This window comes from Eretmochelys imbricata, chromosome 9, assembly GCF_965152235.1.
Source record: "Eretmochelys imbricata isolate rEreImb1 chromosome 9, rEreImb1.hap1, whole genome shotgun sequence".
Lineage (NCBI taxonomy): Eukaryota > Metazoa > Chordata > Testudines > Cheloniidae > Eretmochelys > Eretmochelys imbricata.
The window spans coordinates 56,013,528-56,030,226 of record NC_135580.1 but is presented as its reverse complement, the minus strand read 5'-3'; the positions used below and the strand labels follow the sequence as shown (position 1 = coordinate 56,030,226).

Sequence of the window (16,699 nt, the reverse complement as noted above, 5' to 3'; positions counted from 1 at the left end):
ACGTATCATTAGGGCTGAATGTGCCTTTGACATTATGGTTGCTGTTAGGGGGCTTATTCCTTCACCCACTTACTTCCCTGGTCCTTCTCGCATGAACAAAGAGCAACAATACCCAAAGTCCAAAGGTGCAAACAATTCGATGTTTATTGGGGTGAACTTCCAGCAAGCATGATTCCAGTTTCCTTCCTTACACCTTGTGTAAAATTAATATGGTTAATATAATGTTATGGAGGTTAAACTATATGGAAGGAATGTGCATTTTCCCAGGACGTGTGCAGTGTATATTGGAGAAGGGGAAAAGAAATGCAAATAAAGCATGGTACTTCATTAAAATCCTATTAGGGCTCCAAAAGGTCCAAAAGGTCCACCCATGCTCACTGAGTTTTCATGCACACCCACCAAAATGACAGTCCGATCCCCCAGAGCCACCCTAAGGCTCAGTGTTCCCATCAGTTGCTTAATAGTATAAGAAGAGAGTGCAGCGTTTATGCAGTATTGGTTTCCTTGCCATGCAAAAAAAAAATCATTAGAAATAAAGCGAAGGCACTTGGTGGTGCAGGTACTAGATAATTGGACGTAGTGCCTGGAGTCCATTTACACCATGTAATGTTTTTGTCTACTTGCCATATCCCAGAGGCAGCATTGCACCTAAGGAATTATCCAATCAGAGGGACTAAAGGAAGTAAACAAACATCATCAGTGACATGCATAGCTTCTAAAATGATAGTTAATAATCAGCATTTCTCCAAGATCTAACTGCCTACAGAGTCAGTCAAATATATTGTAGTAGTACATAGGAACCTCAGCCATAGCCCAGGAGCCTGGTGTGCGAGGTGTTGGACAAACACAGAACAGTCCCTGCCCCAGAGCGCTGACAATCTAAGCAAGAACTTGATCTCAGAAAGTTCAGATTCACATAACCCACTGTAGCCATCTCCAAAGAATGTACAATGAAAGACATGGATAAGCAGCAAGGCTGAAGCACTCCTGGAGGTGCTCCTCCCACAACGTGCCCAAAGCTCACTGGCTGGGCTGGGAGGAAGCTGGCACTTGTCCCTTGTTGCACTGTCATCAGTTCAGTGGCTTGCCACAGCACTAAAGTTATGCTAAGAAATGAAACAAAATAAATGAGTTCAAAGGTCAAAGCCATGGAAATACTTGGCCTGCACTGGGTAAAAGTGGCTGTCTGTTTGCAAAGCTCAGAGCTCATCAAACATTAACTATCCCATCCCTGCTGAGGGAGTGAGGAAAATCCCCACTGGGGTCATTTGGAAAGTTTCCCCTGCTCCAGAGCTTCACTGACAGAGGAGCCATTCGCAAGCGTAAGACAGGGAAGTGGAATCAATACTGAGGAGGTGCCAGGTAGAAAGGCAGAGCACGTGCCAGCGTAGGATGTCTACAAAACATGGGGAAGCCTCCCAAACAGGTGAGTAAGGAACAGATCCAACCTCCAGGTGAAAGAACACTTAGGACTAGCTGGCAGAAATCCTCCTCCAGTAGGGCTCTGTTCGCAGGATTAAAAGCAGCAATTCCACAGAGTTAAACTGCCAGTGAACATTCTGGTCAGGGAGCTGGGCCTCATCAATCCCTTTGAAAATTAGTCAACCCCCGCTGGTCTCTCGTGGTTCCCTGTCCTTGCTTCTGAGCTGGTGTGGTAGCCAGTCTTAGCTCCTCAAACTGCCAACCACACCCACTGAGCACTAGGAGGAGAGGTCTCTATGTCATAGGCCGCTTGAGCTGTTGCCTTGGGTTCCACATGCAGTTAGCAAGTGGATGGGGGTGAGAACCCCCAGCAGCAGCAATGGGATGGGAAGGCTTCAAATACTGTTTCCTGGGGGATGGAGGAGGTGGTCTCCATTGAATAAGGGCCTGAACTGACACACACACACACACATCTGCATACGCACACACCCATAAAAGAAAAACACTTCACAAGGAAAGCGAGGGGAAAATCTGCAACTGTAAAGGGGTGGGGCCAAATTCTGCTACTATTAAAATCAATAGCAAAGCTCCCACTGATTTCACTGGAGCAAGACCGAGCTGTAGATGTAGGAAGGAATTAACAAGCACCACTTAGATGTTTGGATGCTGGATGTTTGGGGCTATGCTGGGGGTACAGGTGCGCAGAGAGCAGAACTTTAGAGAGGAAGGGTGCTTGGGCTTCAAGCACTAGCCTCAGAGTGCTGGCTCAGTTCAGGGTCTGCCTGGCTTATTAGGTGACCTTTCGCAAGTCACTCGCTCTCTATAGCTTCCCATCCATACAACAGCAATAATGCGCCTCCCTCCCCTGCCGTCCCCCCAACCCCTGTGCCTTTCTGGTCTATGGAGATGGTAAGTTGTGGGGACAGGGACAGTCTCTGACTCTGTATATGTTCCAGGCCTAGCTCCATGAGATCTCCAGCTCATGTTGGACCTCTGGGCTCTGATCTGACAATAAAGACCATAAGCAGGCAGAGGAGGGAATCGAATTGTGTTTTATCAAGATGCCCTCACAAAATGGCTTACTTTGGGAGCAGCTCCCTTCTCTCCAGCCTGCTCACAACAACAATATTCCACTGTCAATTTACTTCTCTTAAACACCAAAGAGTCCAACTGCTTGGTCTTCTCCTTAACTACACTATGTCCTTGGATTCTAAGTGTGCTCCCTTTCTCTTACCCATCCTACTAAGGGGCAGCCAGAGTGGAGGTGGGGTCAGAGGTCACGGCTGTGAGAAGTAACAGGGTTGTGCTGGATAATACCATCTGCCCGGCTGAAATCATCATCTGCAACGACAAGATAACTGACATTCTGCCCAAGAGGAGCCAGGCTCTTGTCAGCAGAGAGAAGGCAAGTTTGGGCCAAAGTGCTAGATGAACTGGTATTGAGGAAACAACCCTGGGGGAAGGCTGTGCTGGGTTTGCATGACCAGCTATACCAATAATAATAATAATACCTAGCTCAGGGGTGACCAGCCTGTGGCTCCGGAGCCACATGTGGCTCTTCAGAAGTTAATATGCGGCTCCTTGTACAGGCACCGACTCCGGGGGTGGAGCTACAGGCACTAACTTTCCAATGTGCCGGGGGGGGCTCACTGCTCACCCCTGGCTCTGCCACAGGCCCTGCCCCCACTCCACCCCTTCCCGCCCCCTCCCCGAGCCTGCCATGCCCTCGTACCTCCCCGAGCCTCCTGCATGCCATGAAACAGCTGATCGGGAGGTGCGGGGAGGGATGGGGAGGCATTGATCGGCGGGGCTGCCGGTGGGTGCGAGGCGCTGGGAGCGGGGGGTGGGTGAAGGAGCTGATGGGGGGCTGCTGACATATTACTGTGGCTCTTTGGCAATGTACGTTGGTAAATTCTGGCTCCTTCTCAGGCTCAGGTTGGCCACCCCTGACCTAGCTCTGACCCAACGCTTGCCTGGGGTACCTTCCAGCTAATCGCATGTGCTGCAGACCTTGGTGTGGGGCCATTGTCCTTTTTGCCAAGTTGCTATAGGCTGGGGCACATAACTCTACATCTCTCCCTGTGTTTGTGCTGTGCGATGGGGCTGCCAGCAGGCCTCACTGAAACCCATGGTCCAGGGATATCTAGAGGGGACTCCTTTGCCGAGTGCCAGAGCTCAACGATGGGAGGTCAGAAAGGAGCCCATAGTGTGAAACATTCTGCCACCTCCTATTACTTAGATGGGGCCTGCTTCTCCACTCCCGTGCACCAGCTTTCTGCCATTGAGACTCCACTGACTTCAGGTGGAGAGTGGAGCATTAGATCCTCTGGCTACAATGTCAGAGTGGGATGGTGAGGAAAGCAAACAGCTCATGCCATTAATGTGGGCTCTGCCCCATCTAACAGCAGTGCCCTTGGGGTTGCAATTCCAGCCAGCAGCCCAGTGACCCTTCCCCAAGGACCTGCTGCTGGTGGAGCAGAGATGGTAATTCTGAACTTCTTTTCCTGTTCCCAGTCTGTGTGCAAGCAGCTTACAATTTGCTCAGCCTGGTTAGTTATTCTCACCAGGTCCCTTGCACTGCAGAGAGTTCGCAGGCAGGTCACTGTATCTTCGACTTCATATTAGAAATGTGAGCTGTTTTGATTGGACATGAAGGTCACATGGTATGTTTGGCTCCTGATTGCTGGAGTAACTTATAGAGTTAGGTGTCCAGTATGAATTCTTGCATTTTCAAGTTGAAGATTTGCCTTCTTCAAATAATGGCCTATTGCCCTGTGTGCTCCCTCCAGCCAACTAGCTCCCTGGGGATGCTTCTTGAAAGCAAATCCCGGAAGGCTGTCAGCACAGCCAATGCCAAGTTTTTATTCAGGTGGAAAATGTGACTCACGTGGCTCTGCTGTTGACAGTCAGCTTTTTAAACAAGGGATGGACCACTCCCATCCCTCTGCCTTGTCACAGTACTCCTGACCACTTGATAAGTTATTAAACTACATCTCGGCTCAGGAGAGGAGCAGCAAGGGACCCACAGCTGCAGGTTGTTACAAAGAATGAGGCGTGTTGGCAGAAGTTTGCCAGGCATCTCCTTTCATCAAGCCTAGCTTCAGAAGGGGATCCCATGGTCTACTGCCCACTGCTCAAAGCTAGCAATGGTTTAGCAGGGCTAATCCAGGCCAGAAAGCTGGAAGGGGAGGACAGCTGGCTCTGGCCAGTCTCATATTCATCAGCTCTAGAATTCAAGGACCAGAGGCAGCTTTGCTGATTTGCAGCAGTTAAGAATCTGGTCCCAAATCTACATGTATCAAAGATTAGAGAGACGTTAGAAGGAACAGCTATCAGGGACAGAGTAGTTGCATTTAAAAATTAATACAAAAAATGAAATCTTGAGGCAGATTCTCAGGTGAATCCACAGACTCCAAAGACTTCAGACAGATTTACACCATAATGGTCTAACCCAGTGGATTATACTGGTGGAAGTGAGATCAGGCCCCTGGAACTTGGCACAAATAATGTAGTGGCAGCCTCTTAAGTACCCATCCCTAACTGTAGGCAAGATGCTGGGCCATTTTATTAGTTCCACATAGATGGCTAGCCTGTGACCTCCGTGACCTGAGAGTAACTCCACTCATTTGAATGGAACTACTCCAGAGTTCAACTGGCATCACTGAGAGTAATCAAGCTGTTCTTTCTTTACCCCAGTGCTGACTCTTACCGTAGTGAGCCAGGGCTTTCAGATACCAGAGTGGCTGGCCAGGACACATTTCCTTTAAAGTTCCCACTAACATTTTTAGTAAATACTCTAGCTGTGCTCCGTTATCACAATTTCAGGTATGTGTAATGGGGGAAAACAGATGCTTACCAGTGTCTGGATAAGGAGAGGGAAACCAGAAAACTTGATTACTTTGGGCTAGATCCCCAGATGGTGTAAGTTAGTGTAGCACTGTTTAAGTCAATGGGCTATGCCAGTTTACACCAGTGGAGGATCTGGCCCAGAGATTGGCCTGAATCAGAATCATGGGTCTGAAAGGTTTCAGAGTAACAGCCGTGTTAGTCTGTATTCGCAAAAAGAAAAGGAGTACTTGTGGCACCTTAGAGACTAACCAATTTATTTGAGCATGAGCTTTCGTGAGCTACAGCTCACTTCATCGGATGCATACCATGGAAACTGCAGCAGACTTTATATATACACAGAGAATATGAAACAATACCTCCTCCCACCCCACTGTCCTGCTGGTAATAGCTTATCTAAAGTGATCATCAGGTTAGGCCATTTCCAGCACAAATCCAGGTTTTCTCACCCTCCACCCCCCCACACAAATTCACTCTCCTGCTGGTGATAGCCCATCCAAAGTGACAACTCTTTACACAATGTGCATGATAATCAAGTTGGGCCATTTCCTGCACAAATCCAGGTTCTCTCACTCCCTCACCCCCCTCCAAAAACCCACCCCCATACACACACAAACTCACTCTCCTGCTGGTAATAGCTCATCCAAACTGACCACTCTCCAAGTTTAAATCCAAGTTAAACCAGAACATCTGGGGGGGGGGGGGATAGGAAAAAACAAGGGGAAATAGGCTACCTTGCATAATGACTTAGCCACTCCTAGTCTCTATTTAAGCCTAAATTAATAGTATCCAATTTGCAAATGAATTCCAATTCAGCAGTTTCTCATGATCTTGGGAGACAGGCCAGTCCTTGCCTACAGACAGCCCCGCAACCTGAAGCAAATACTCACCAACAACCACATACCACACAACAGAACCACTAGCCCAGGAACTTATCCTTGCAACAAAGCCCGTTGCCAATTGTGCCCACATATCTATTCAGGGGACACCATCACAGGGCCTAATAACATCAGCCACACTATCAGAGGCTCGTTCACCTGCACATCCACCAATGTGATATATGCCATCATGTGCCAGCAATGCCCCTCTGCCATGTACATTGGTCAAACCGGACAGTCTCTACGTAAAAGAATAAATGGACACAAATCAGATGTCAAGAATTATAACATTCATAAACCAGTCGGAGAACACTTCAATCTCTCTGGTCACGCAATCACAGACATGAAGGTCGCTATCTTAAAAAAAAAAACTTCAAATCCAGACTCCAGCGAGAAACTGCTGAATTGGAATTCATTTGCAAATTGGATACTATTAATTTAGGCTTAAATAGAGACTGGGAGTGGCTAAGTCATTATGCAAGGTAGCCTATTTCCTCTTGTTTTTTCCTACCACCCCCCCAGATGTTCTGGTTTAACTTGGATTTAAACTTGGAGAGTGGTCAGTTTGGATGAGCTATTACCAGCAGGAGAGTGAGTTTGTGTGTGTATGGGGGTGGGTTTTTGGAGGGGGGTGAGGGAGTGAGAGAACCTGGATTTGTGCAGGAAATGGCCCAACTTGATTATCATGCACATTGTGTAAAGAGTTGTCACTTTGGATGGGCTATCACCAGCAGGAGAGTGAATTTGTGTGGGGGGGTGGAGGGTGAGAAAACCTGGATTTGTGCTGGAAATGGCCTAACCTGATGATCACTTTAGATAAGCTATTACCAGCAGGACAGTGGGGTGGGAGGAGGTATTGTTTCATATTCTCTGTGTATATATAAAGTCTGCTGCAGTTTCCACGGTATGCATCCGATGAAGTGAGCTGTAGCTCATGAAAGCTCATGCTCAAATAAATTGGTTAGTCTCTAAGGTGCCACAAGTACTCCTTTTCTTTATGGGTCTGAAAGAGACACAAAAATCACACCCACACACAGCTATGGCAGACTGCTACGCTGGGCATCACAAAATGGGGAAGAGATGGCCAGCCCTCTGTGGAGATAGAGGTGGTTAGGGACTATTTAGAAAAGCTGGACGTGCACAAGTCCATGGGGCCGGACGAGTTGCATCCGAGAGTGCTGAAGGAATTGGCGGCTGTGATTGCAGAGCCATTGGCCATTATCTTTGAAAACTCGTGGCGAACCGGGGAAGTCCCGGATGACTGGAAAAAGGCTAATGTAGTGCCAATCTTTAAAAAAGGGAAGAAGGAGGATCCTGGGAACTACAGGCCAGTCAGCCTCACCTCAGTCCCTGGAAAAATCATGGAGCAGGTCCTCAAAGAATCAATCTTGAAGTACTTGCATGAAAGGAAAGTGATCAGGAACAGCCAGCATGGATTCACCAAGGGAAGGTCATGCCTGACTAATCTAATCGCCTTTTATCATGAGATTACTGGTTCTGTGGATGAAGGGAAAGCAGTGGATGTATTGTTTCTTGACTTTAGCAAAGCTTTTGACACGGTCTCCCACAGTATTCTTGTCAGCAAGTTAAGGAAGTATGGGCTGGATGAATGCACTATAGGGTGGGTAGAAAGCTGGCTAGATTGTCGGGCTCAACGGGTAGTGATCAATGGCTCCATGTCTAGTTGGCAGCCGGTGTCAAGTGGAGTGCCCCAGGGGTCGGTCCTGGGGCCGGTTTTGTTCAATATCTTCATAAATGATCTGGAGGATGGTGTGGATTGCACTCTCAGCAAATTTGCGGACGATACTAAACTGGGAGGAGTGGTAGATACGCTGGAGGGGAGGGATAGGATACAGAAGGACCTAGACAAATTGGAGGATTGGGCCAAAAGAAATCTGATGAGGTTCAATAAGGATAAGTGCAGGGTCCTGCACTTAGGACGGAAGAATCCAATGCACCGCTACAGACTAGGGACCGAATGGCTAGGCAGCAGTTCTGCGGAAAAGGACCTAGGGGTGACAGTGGACGAGAAGCTGGATATGAGTCAGCAGTGTGCCCTTGTTGCCAAGAAGGCCAATGGCATTTTGGGATGTATACGTAGGGGCATAGCGAGCAGATCGAGGGACGTGATCGTCCCCCTCTATTCGACATTGGTGAGGCCTCATCTGGAGTACTGTGTCCAGTTTTGGGCCCCACACTACAAGAAGGATGTGGATAAATTGGAGAGAGTCCAGCGAAGGGCAACAAAAATGATTAGGGGTCTAGAACACATGATTTATGAGGAGAGGCTGAGGGAGCTGGGATTGTTTAGCCTGCAGAAGAGAAGAATGAGGGGGGATTTGATAGCTGCTTTCAACTACCTGAAAGGGGGTTCCAAAGAGGATGGCTCTAGACTGTTCTCAATGGTAGCAGATGACAGAACGAGGAGTAATGGCTTCAAGTTGCAGTGGGGGAGGTTTAGATTGGATATTAGGAAAAACTTTTTCACTAAGAGGGTGGTGAAACACTGGAATGCGTTGCCTAGGGAGGTGGTGGAATCTCCTTCCTTGGAAGTTTTTAAGGTCAGGCTTGACAAAGCCCTGGCTGGGATGATTTAACTGGGAATTGGTCCTGCTTCGAGCAGGGGGTTGGACTAGATGACCTTCAGGGGTCCCTTCCAACCCTGATATTCTATGATTCTATGATTCTATGATTCTATGGTGAAGTTCACAGCATGGGCAAGCCAGCTGGGCCCAGCTCATCAAGATCACCTCTATTCTGTCAGATAAGTGCTAGAGCGTTCAGAGGTGAAATCCTCCTCAGAGGGGACAGGGTCCTTCTCCCCCCAGATTTGCTGCTTGGCTTGTACTGAGCATGCTCAGTCACACTGCTGAAGCCGCCTGCCCTCAATCTGCCCCCCCACTATCGGCAGGCACAGGTCGCCTCTGATCCTCCTTAACAGTGTATTTTCAAACAGGCTGAAGCCAAGCCTCCCATTCTGTAGGTGCAATTTGAACCTACAATGTTACACTTCTTAGATGAACTGAAGGTGCACATCTGAGCACTTGCACCTCTAAATTAGAGGTGCAAACTTGGCCAGGGCAAATTTTACGCACAATAGGAAGAACACCCTTTTGCAAGTTTGGCCCTTGGTATCAGGGACATGAACATGTGAAGTCAGCCATCAAATCTGTTTGGCATATTTTTAATACCTGATTGAAAGATCTTAGCAGGATCTAGTGCACAGGAGCAAACTGGAGACATGAAAAGAATAGCAAAGTAAATAGTTTATTAACTGGGACCCTCAGACTAGCATGTCTGAGATTAGGGAGCTGTTTTGACAGTCTGTAGGAATTGTACCCGGGTGTAGATGAACTTTAGAACATTTGCTACCTCATTGGCCTAGTACATCTGTCGGAGGTATTAATGGTAATCACTGGGAAATCCACATCTTCCCATTGCTCTGGAAGTCACTTCCTGATGGTGACAGCCTGCAATAGAGCCCTGCATGGGACTATTTTTAAAATGCTGATCCCATCCCGCCCCGTAATACACTCCCACCCACTCCCACATAGTTTCTTGCATTTTTATCTCACCCCCACCTGCAAAAACCTTAGATCCTGCAAAAGAGACAGATTCTCTCATATTACTAAAATGACAATTTTATCACTAAAAGAATAAAAGAAATCTTGCTTAAACCATAGTGATACAGGAGGGCCAGGGAGCAGTGCTAGAGGGGAAATATATAAGCCCTAGGCTAATTAAGGCATGGTTCCCTGTAGACTAGGGAGGGTTGCTACAGGTTAATTGGAGCACCTGTAGTCAATTAAGCCCTGTCAGGAACCTAATAAAACCCCCCTGCTTCAGGTAGCTGGGGACTGGAGTTGGAAGGTGTGTTGTAAGAGTTGAAAAACCAGAGAACTGAAGTGAGGGAGACTGCCTCTCCTAGCATCTAAGGACTGAAGGTTCCCCACACAAGGGGGAAGTGGGTAAGAACTCTCAGGGATTGAGAGGGGCTGGGGCTCAGAGTGAGGTGCAAACCCAGACCCCTCCCCTGCTTCCCTCCTCTACCACCTTCCTGGGCCACTATTGGGGACCTCAGTGGCCCCCTGCCAAGAAATGCTCCGGATCCACCATACTAACATTGGCTGTCTTGCCCCACCATGTAGAAATATTTTAACTCCTGTTATAATAGACATCAAATCTCTTTCTATCCCTTGCTTAAATTTAAGTATTAAAATTTTCATTTTAAAAAGAGAAACTTGCTTTGTATTGCTTGAATTTCCTACAGGACAAGGTGATAGAGTTAGTGTTTTCTTGCAAATCTCCACAGACTGGATTTTATTCCCCACCCACTCCTGACCACAACAAAGTACATTTTACCTGCTCCCACTATTATGGCAGCAGTCCTGGGATCCACAGGATCCCACCCAGTCCCACTGCAGGATTCTAACCTGTATGCAAGAAACTGGATGTAGCAGGGACATCACCTCTAGAGCACCCCCTCATGGTAAAGGGTGGCCCTTCAGGCACCCCACATTCCCCCTCCTGGGCCTCCCCATGACTTTCCATAGTCCAGAGTACTCAATATAAAAGGTTCCTCTTCTGGAGTCTGATTTATTGTGGCTGTACAGCTTCCAGCAGCCCTCTCCTTTCAGGCCACTTCTAGCACCGCCTGAAGAGTGTGTGTGTTTGTGTGTGTGGGGGGGGAGCAGTAATCATAATCTGGGGGCAGCTGCTGTGGTAACAGTGCTTAAAATGCACCCTCAGTGACCCAGCTCAGTTTGTATTTGCTTTGCCAGGTCTGCACCACATCCTTGAAGCCCAGCCTCCACGCCCAAAGCCTTCCTGCGTTGCTAAGGGACTCCACCACCCTCCTGCCAGAGCTACTTCTGTGCTTCTCCTTGCCCTCCAGCAGCTCCATCATGGGGGGCAACAAAGTCTTGAAAGACTTCCAGACAGCTCTGCTGAGGCACATGCTGCCTGCCAGCTCACAGTACCCAGCCAGCAGCCTCTCCTTCTAAATCTCTCTGGGACTCCTGCAGGAGACTCTGGCTCATCCTCGGCTCCATCCAGAAAATCCCTATCTACCCTCAAGGCCTGACTGGGTCATATGGCTTACCTCATCTCTCCTCCCCCCCCAGGAGAGTGGCTGGGGCTGAACCCATCTCCCCATAAAGGACCAGCCACCCAGGGACATTGGGCCTTTTCAGTGGTAATAACAATGTTGATGCGGGCTGAGTGGATTCTAACATGACCTCCCTCCCCCGGGATTGTCCATGCGTTCCTTTTTCCCCGCAGGTGCTGGACGTCGGCGATCTGGTAGTGATGCCCGGGATCATAGACCCTCATGTCCACACATGTGAGCCAGGGCACACGGCCTCAGAGGGTTACTCTTCTGCAACCAAGGCTGCCGCTGCAGGAGGCGTCACAACCCTGGTGGCTATGCCACTGTACGGTACCGAAGGCAGGGAGGGAGCAGCATTACCACACGCACCTATGGGTTACCTCCTTGTTGCCATGCATTGGAAGGGGCCTATACAATGATAGCATGACCTTTGTAAAGGGAAGGATGGAGCGGCGAGTGAAGTGGCTCCTCACTGTGCATTGCACTGGGTTTGATGGGTCTTGGAGACCCACCTGTTCTCCATGTGGATAGTTAGGCCCATACCATCTCCCATTGAAATCTATGGGCATCTTTTCATCACCGGCAACGGGAGGTGGATCAGGGCCCCTACAGAATGGGGCAGACCCTCTGTTGATATAAAGGATGAACCTAAGCAAATTTACACCAGCTGACTATCTGGCCCCAAGACTTTAGCCCACTCTTTGCAGGTGTTGAACATGTGCTGTTCTGGTTGCCCTTTCCCTCTGCAATGCTGCTGAGTTATTCTGTCTGTGAAGGGTGTGGGGTGACAAAAGAATGGGAGCTCAATGGGTGCATGCTATTTGTTAAACTCCTGCCAGGTCAGGGAAAGCCTAGCCTTTGCTGGGGGAAAGTTCCTTTGTGGCTCGTGCTGCTGGGTGAAGCTATTCTCTGCCACCCCACGGAGCTTGGCGCGCAGGACAAACCCTCTACAAACTGCAGCTCAGAATTGCAAGGGAAATAAAAGTAAAGGAGTACTTGTGGCACCTTAGAGACTAACAAATTTATTTGAGCATAAGCTTTTGTGAGCTACAGCTCACTTCATCGGATGCATTCAGGGAAATAAACTGCATCCAAATTTGCCTGCTCCCAGCAAGTGCTGCCACTGGGCCCAGCTCCTGAATGACAAATGTGGTCCAATAGTGCTCTCTGCTGGCCACAGCTAGTACCCTCAGGACTTCACACTCTGGAGAAGTTTATTCTGAGAGGAGGGCAAAGATCCTCATTCTGATGTCCATCCCAAGGCTGAACTAGGGGAAGCAGGGATTCAGGCAGGGAGGGTCCTGATAGCAGAAGGAGACCATCTACAGGGGATGAGAACATAAAGGGGCTTGCCATTGGCAGGGGACTAGGAAGTATAATCCATTTGTAGGGGCTAAGGGCTTTGGAGGTAGTGTCTGGTGGGGACGAGTGTTCTAGGGGAGCACCAAAGTGTTGGTAGCTCTGGTCCCCACTTTGTCTTAATCATCCTCTGTCTACTCCCATCCCACTATATTGCACACTTTTGCTCCCAGCGCCACACTGGAAAATGAGATCTGCCTATGATCCTCTATGGGAGCTAGCTGGGCCGCTGTCTAACCAGCTCTCCTCATCCTGCATTCCTCATGCACTCTTTCCCTACATCTCTGTAGCATTCTCCCTTCCAGTCAAGGAAGGGGTTTGGGCCTAGCTAAGCTGCTGTCTCTCTATGCCTTCCAGGAGCTGTCTTCCCCCAGCCACAGCTCTGGCAAACTTTGATGACAAGCTGCAGTCTGCCGAAGGGCAGTGCCGTGTGGATGTAGCCTTCTGGGGTGGAGTCATCCTTGGAAACCATGTCAGTGGGTGTTATTCAGCAAATGCAACAGCATGAAGTACCAGCTGGAATAGGGGCAAGGGCAGATACCCAGGTCTCACCTCCTCTCTGGGGAGTTTCAGTGCAGGGAGCCAACGTGCTTAGTGCTTCTGGAAACCTGGCTGCAAGTCACTAAAAAAATGCTGCACAGTCAATGCAAACTGCAAAATAAAGCAGAGGAAACTGATCAGTCCAACAAAGTCTTGGTGAATGATTTAGTCAATAATGCTGAACATACCTCCCACTCAGCTGATCTGTATAACCGCACTGGGGAAGGGACACAGAACAATGTCCCAGGGATGCTACTAACGAATCTGCATCCACTGGCAAGGCTCCCATTGACTTCAATGAGGCCAAGGTTTGGCCCTGGCTCCTGTGAGGCTGATGAGAGAATCCCATTCCCTGCTGTTGTTAGAAGAGGTGTCTGGGCTGGGCCAGCTTGCAGATGTTGGGAGGTTTGTATTGGTCCAATCTATTAGCAATGGGGCAGCAAATATAATAACCATAGAATCCCATTGTCCTAGCATGGGGTCAGAGATTAGTGGGCATTAGCTGAGCAAAGTTGTTGGGTAACCACTAGCACAAACACAGCTTTGATCTGTTGAAATGAAGGGTTTGTCTACTGAGGGGCATCTTGACCTTCAAAGTCTACTGGAATTTGACTTTCTGCGGAGGTAAATGTTGAAGAAACTGATGACCCTATCCATTGTGGAGCAGAACTGACCCATATACATACTGAGTTATTGGCTAGGATGATGCCTCGTGGGGCATATGGACAGTAGTTTAGGTGCTCGTCCTTTGGCATATTTTGCTTAAATGTGGCTCTCATAGCTGGAGCCATCCAGAAGGGCTGGCTGAACCAGGTGTCTGATAACCTGAGTGCATCCCTTCTGTTGCCTGCTTTAGGATGAGCTCCTGTCCATGCTGCAGGCTTGAGTCCCAGGCTTTAAGTGCTCCCTGATTGCAAGTGGAGTGGAGGAATTCCCCCATGTCAGCCTCCAAGATCTGCACACGGCAATGAATGGGCAGGGCACACACAGACACCCCACAACACCGATGAATGTTGCAAGCAAGAGCCTATTGACAGGGGAGTCACGGAATAAAACTCCCCTAGCTGTAACCCTTGCTAGGCAGTTAGCTACTCTGTATGCTTCTGGGGTCAGCTCCTCCGCTGGTGTAAATAGCCCATGGAGTCCAGGAGCACATCACTATGTCCCTTAGGCACAAACCTTCTGCACCTCAGGATGCAAACCTGACTCTATTTCCTTCTCTGGTGTCTGTGCAGACCCCACAGAGTACAGGGCACTCCTGGACTCCTGCCCTGATGCAATGGAAGTGGAGGCCGTCCAGACCATCCCTGATCTCTGCCTCTAGTATAAGTAAGGAACCATTCTCCTGGGGGCTGGGAAGCAGGGAGGAGACACATGAGCTTTAACAGAAGTGACCTTTGACCTCCAGAAAGTCATTCTCTGTAGCCCTCCCTCCCACCATCTGGCTCTCTGCTTTCATTGCACAAAAGGGTGTGAGGCCCCTGTCCGTGCCAAGAGAGCTGTGGCAATGTAAACCGAGGACAACCTGTCACTGGGCAGAAAGGCTTACACACACCCAGGCTTCCTCTCCAGCAGGGAAGCCAGTGACACCCTCCTCACCCCCCCAATCTCATAGGTGTGGTGATTTGGCATAAGCGTGTGTCCTTACCTCTCAGGCACCCCCTCCGGCCCAGATGCAGTGTTGGCCTCTTCTCCTGGCCCTGCAGAGCTTCTCCTGCAGGGTTCTCCTGCCTCCTTTCCCCACGGATCTCCCTGCTGCAGAGCTTCTCTTCTAACTCACATGCCTCCTGGGTGTCTCCTCTATTCCCTCAGCCTCACACACCCTAGCTTGGGGCTCCCCTCTGTTCCTTGTGTGGCTCGCATGCTGGATTCTGCAGGCTCTTCCCAGAGAGGACCCTCCTCCTTAGCTCTGGTGCTTCACCACCATAGCTGGGGTCAGTCTCTCTTTAAGCCCCAGGAGACCCAGCTGGGGGTCACTAATTACCACTTGTGTTGCCAGCTCATCAATGAGACTGAGGACAGTGGCTAAGTCATGAACAAGGCCACTAGCCCTCCCCGTAACCCACACGCCCCTCTAGTGGTGACACTGCAGCTCTGCTCTCAATCATCACGAGATGAGTGAAGTCACTGGCCTGAGAGCTGCCCAGCCAGCAAGATAACGGTCTCATGCTCTCTCCTAACAGGGTGCCCTGCCACATCCTCCACCTCTCCTCTGCTCAAGCCCTGCCCATCATCAGAGAAGCTCGCCAGAAAGGGACACCACTCACTATAGAGACTGCTCACCACTACCTCACCCTGACGTCTGAACACATTCCACCCGGGGGCACGTACTACAAGTGCTGTCCTCCTATCAGAGCCAAAACCAATCAGCTAATGAGACCTAGAGGGGCTCCAGAAGGGAATCTCAGCCCAAGAAATCAAATGCCACGAGCATAACCAGGGCTGGGGGAAGGGGGTACCAGCAAAGGAGGGAAACGAGGCCACCATCTAAGAAGATACATTTCAGGAGCACCAAAAGTCAGACTGGGCCAGCTCTTCAATCTCGTGGATCCCATCCTCTTGTCCCTCACTTCCATTCTGCAGAATTCAGGCAACTCTGTCACTCATCTCTCCTCTGCTTCAGTCACCTGGCAGTGAATCCCTGAGTGTGGCCTCAATCAAACATGGTACAGGCTTGGGATGGGCTGTCGTGGGACACAGCGAGGCTTGGGAAGGAAGTGGCTACAGTGGCTAAGGCTCTAGGTGACCAAGGCCCAGACAAGGGGTTTACCTGTGGAACAGAAAGGAATGGGTGGGGTTTGGACATGTTGTGGAGGGAGCGTGGGAGGGGTTACAGAGGGTCTGAACAGAGACTATTTCTCTCAGGCTGAAGAGAGGGTGCCTGGTTAAGGACAGGAAGGTAGGACTGAGGGTCACCAGCACAAAACTTTCCTAGCTGAACCATGTGGTTGGTGCTTAAGTTTCGTGGGGTGGAGAGGGCCAAGGACAATGACAGAGGGAGGAGGGGAGGTACTGCTAAGGGAGGTACCACAGGATCTGCAGATAAGCAGTAGGAGAAGCAGGAAAGTGCAAGCTCTGCAGCCTCAGAAATGGAGTGTTTCCAGGAAGATGAAGTGCTCCATGGTGCCAAAGGCAGTGTTGCCTAATGACTAGAACACTGGCTTGGGATTCAGAAGATCTGAATTCTAGTCCCAGTCAGCCTCTGGGTTTTTTTTCAAGTGGATATTGTCACCTTTTCATCACAACACTGAACCCCTGAGGGGGAGGTTGAAAAGTTCAGGTTTTCCTTGAGAAGAAGATTTTTTCCATGCACATTTTTTAGTCAAAAACCTAATTTTCCACCAAATGCACAGTTCTGCTGGAAAAATTTCCACCATGCCTTCTGAGTACACAAAGCCCCTTGCACAACTGTCCCATCAGAGTGTGACCATTGCATGGTTTCTGTGCTGCTGCATGTCATCAGCAGCTTACACAAGATTTTCCCAAACATAACCTAGTGCAATGCAGTCTGCTCAGCCTTCACCCTCCTTTTAAAAACATCAGGAGC

At 49.4% G+C, this 16,699-nt stretch overlaps 1 pseudogene; it reads left to right on the top strand.

The window, feature by feature from the left end:
* The first annotated feature begins 1,392 nt into the window (after nt 1–1,392).
* Nucleotides 1,393–15,588, top strand: LOC144269742 (allantoinase, mitochondrial-like; annotated as a pseudogene).
* Nucleotides 15,589–16,699: the final 1,111 nt, after the last annotated feature.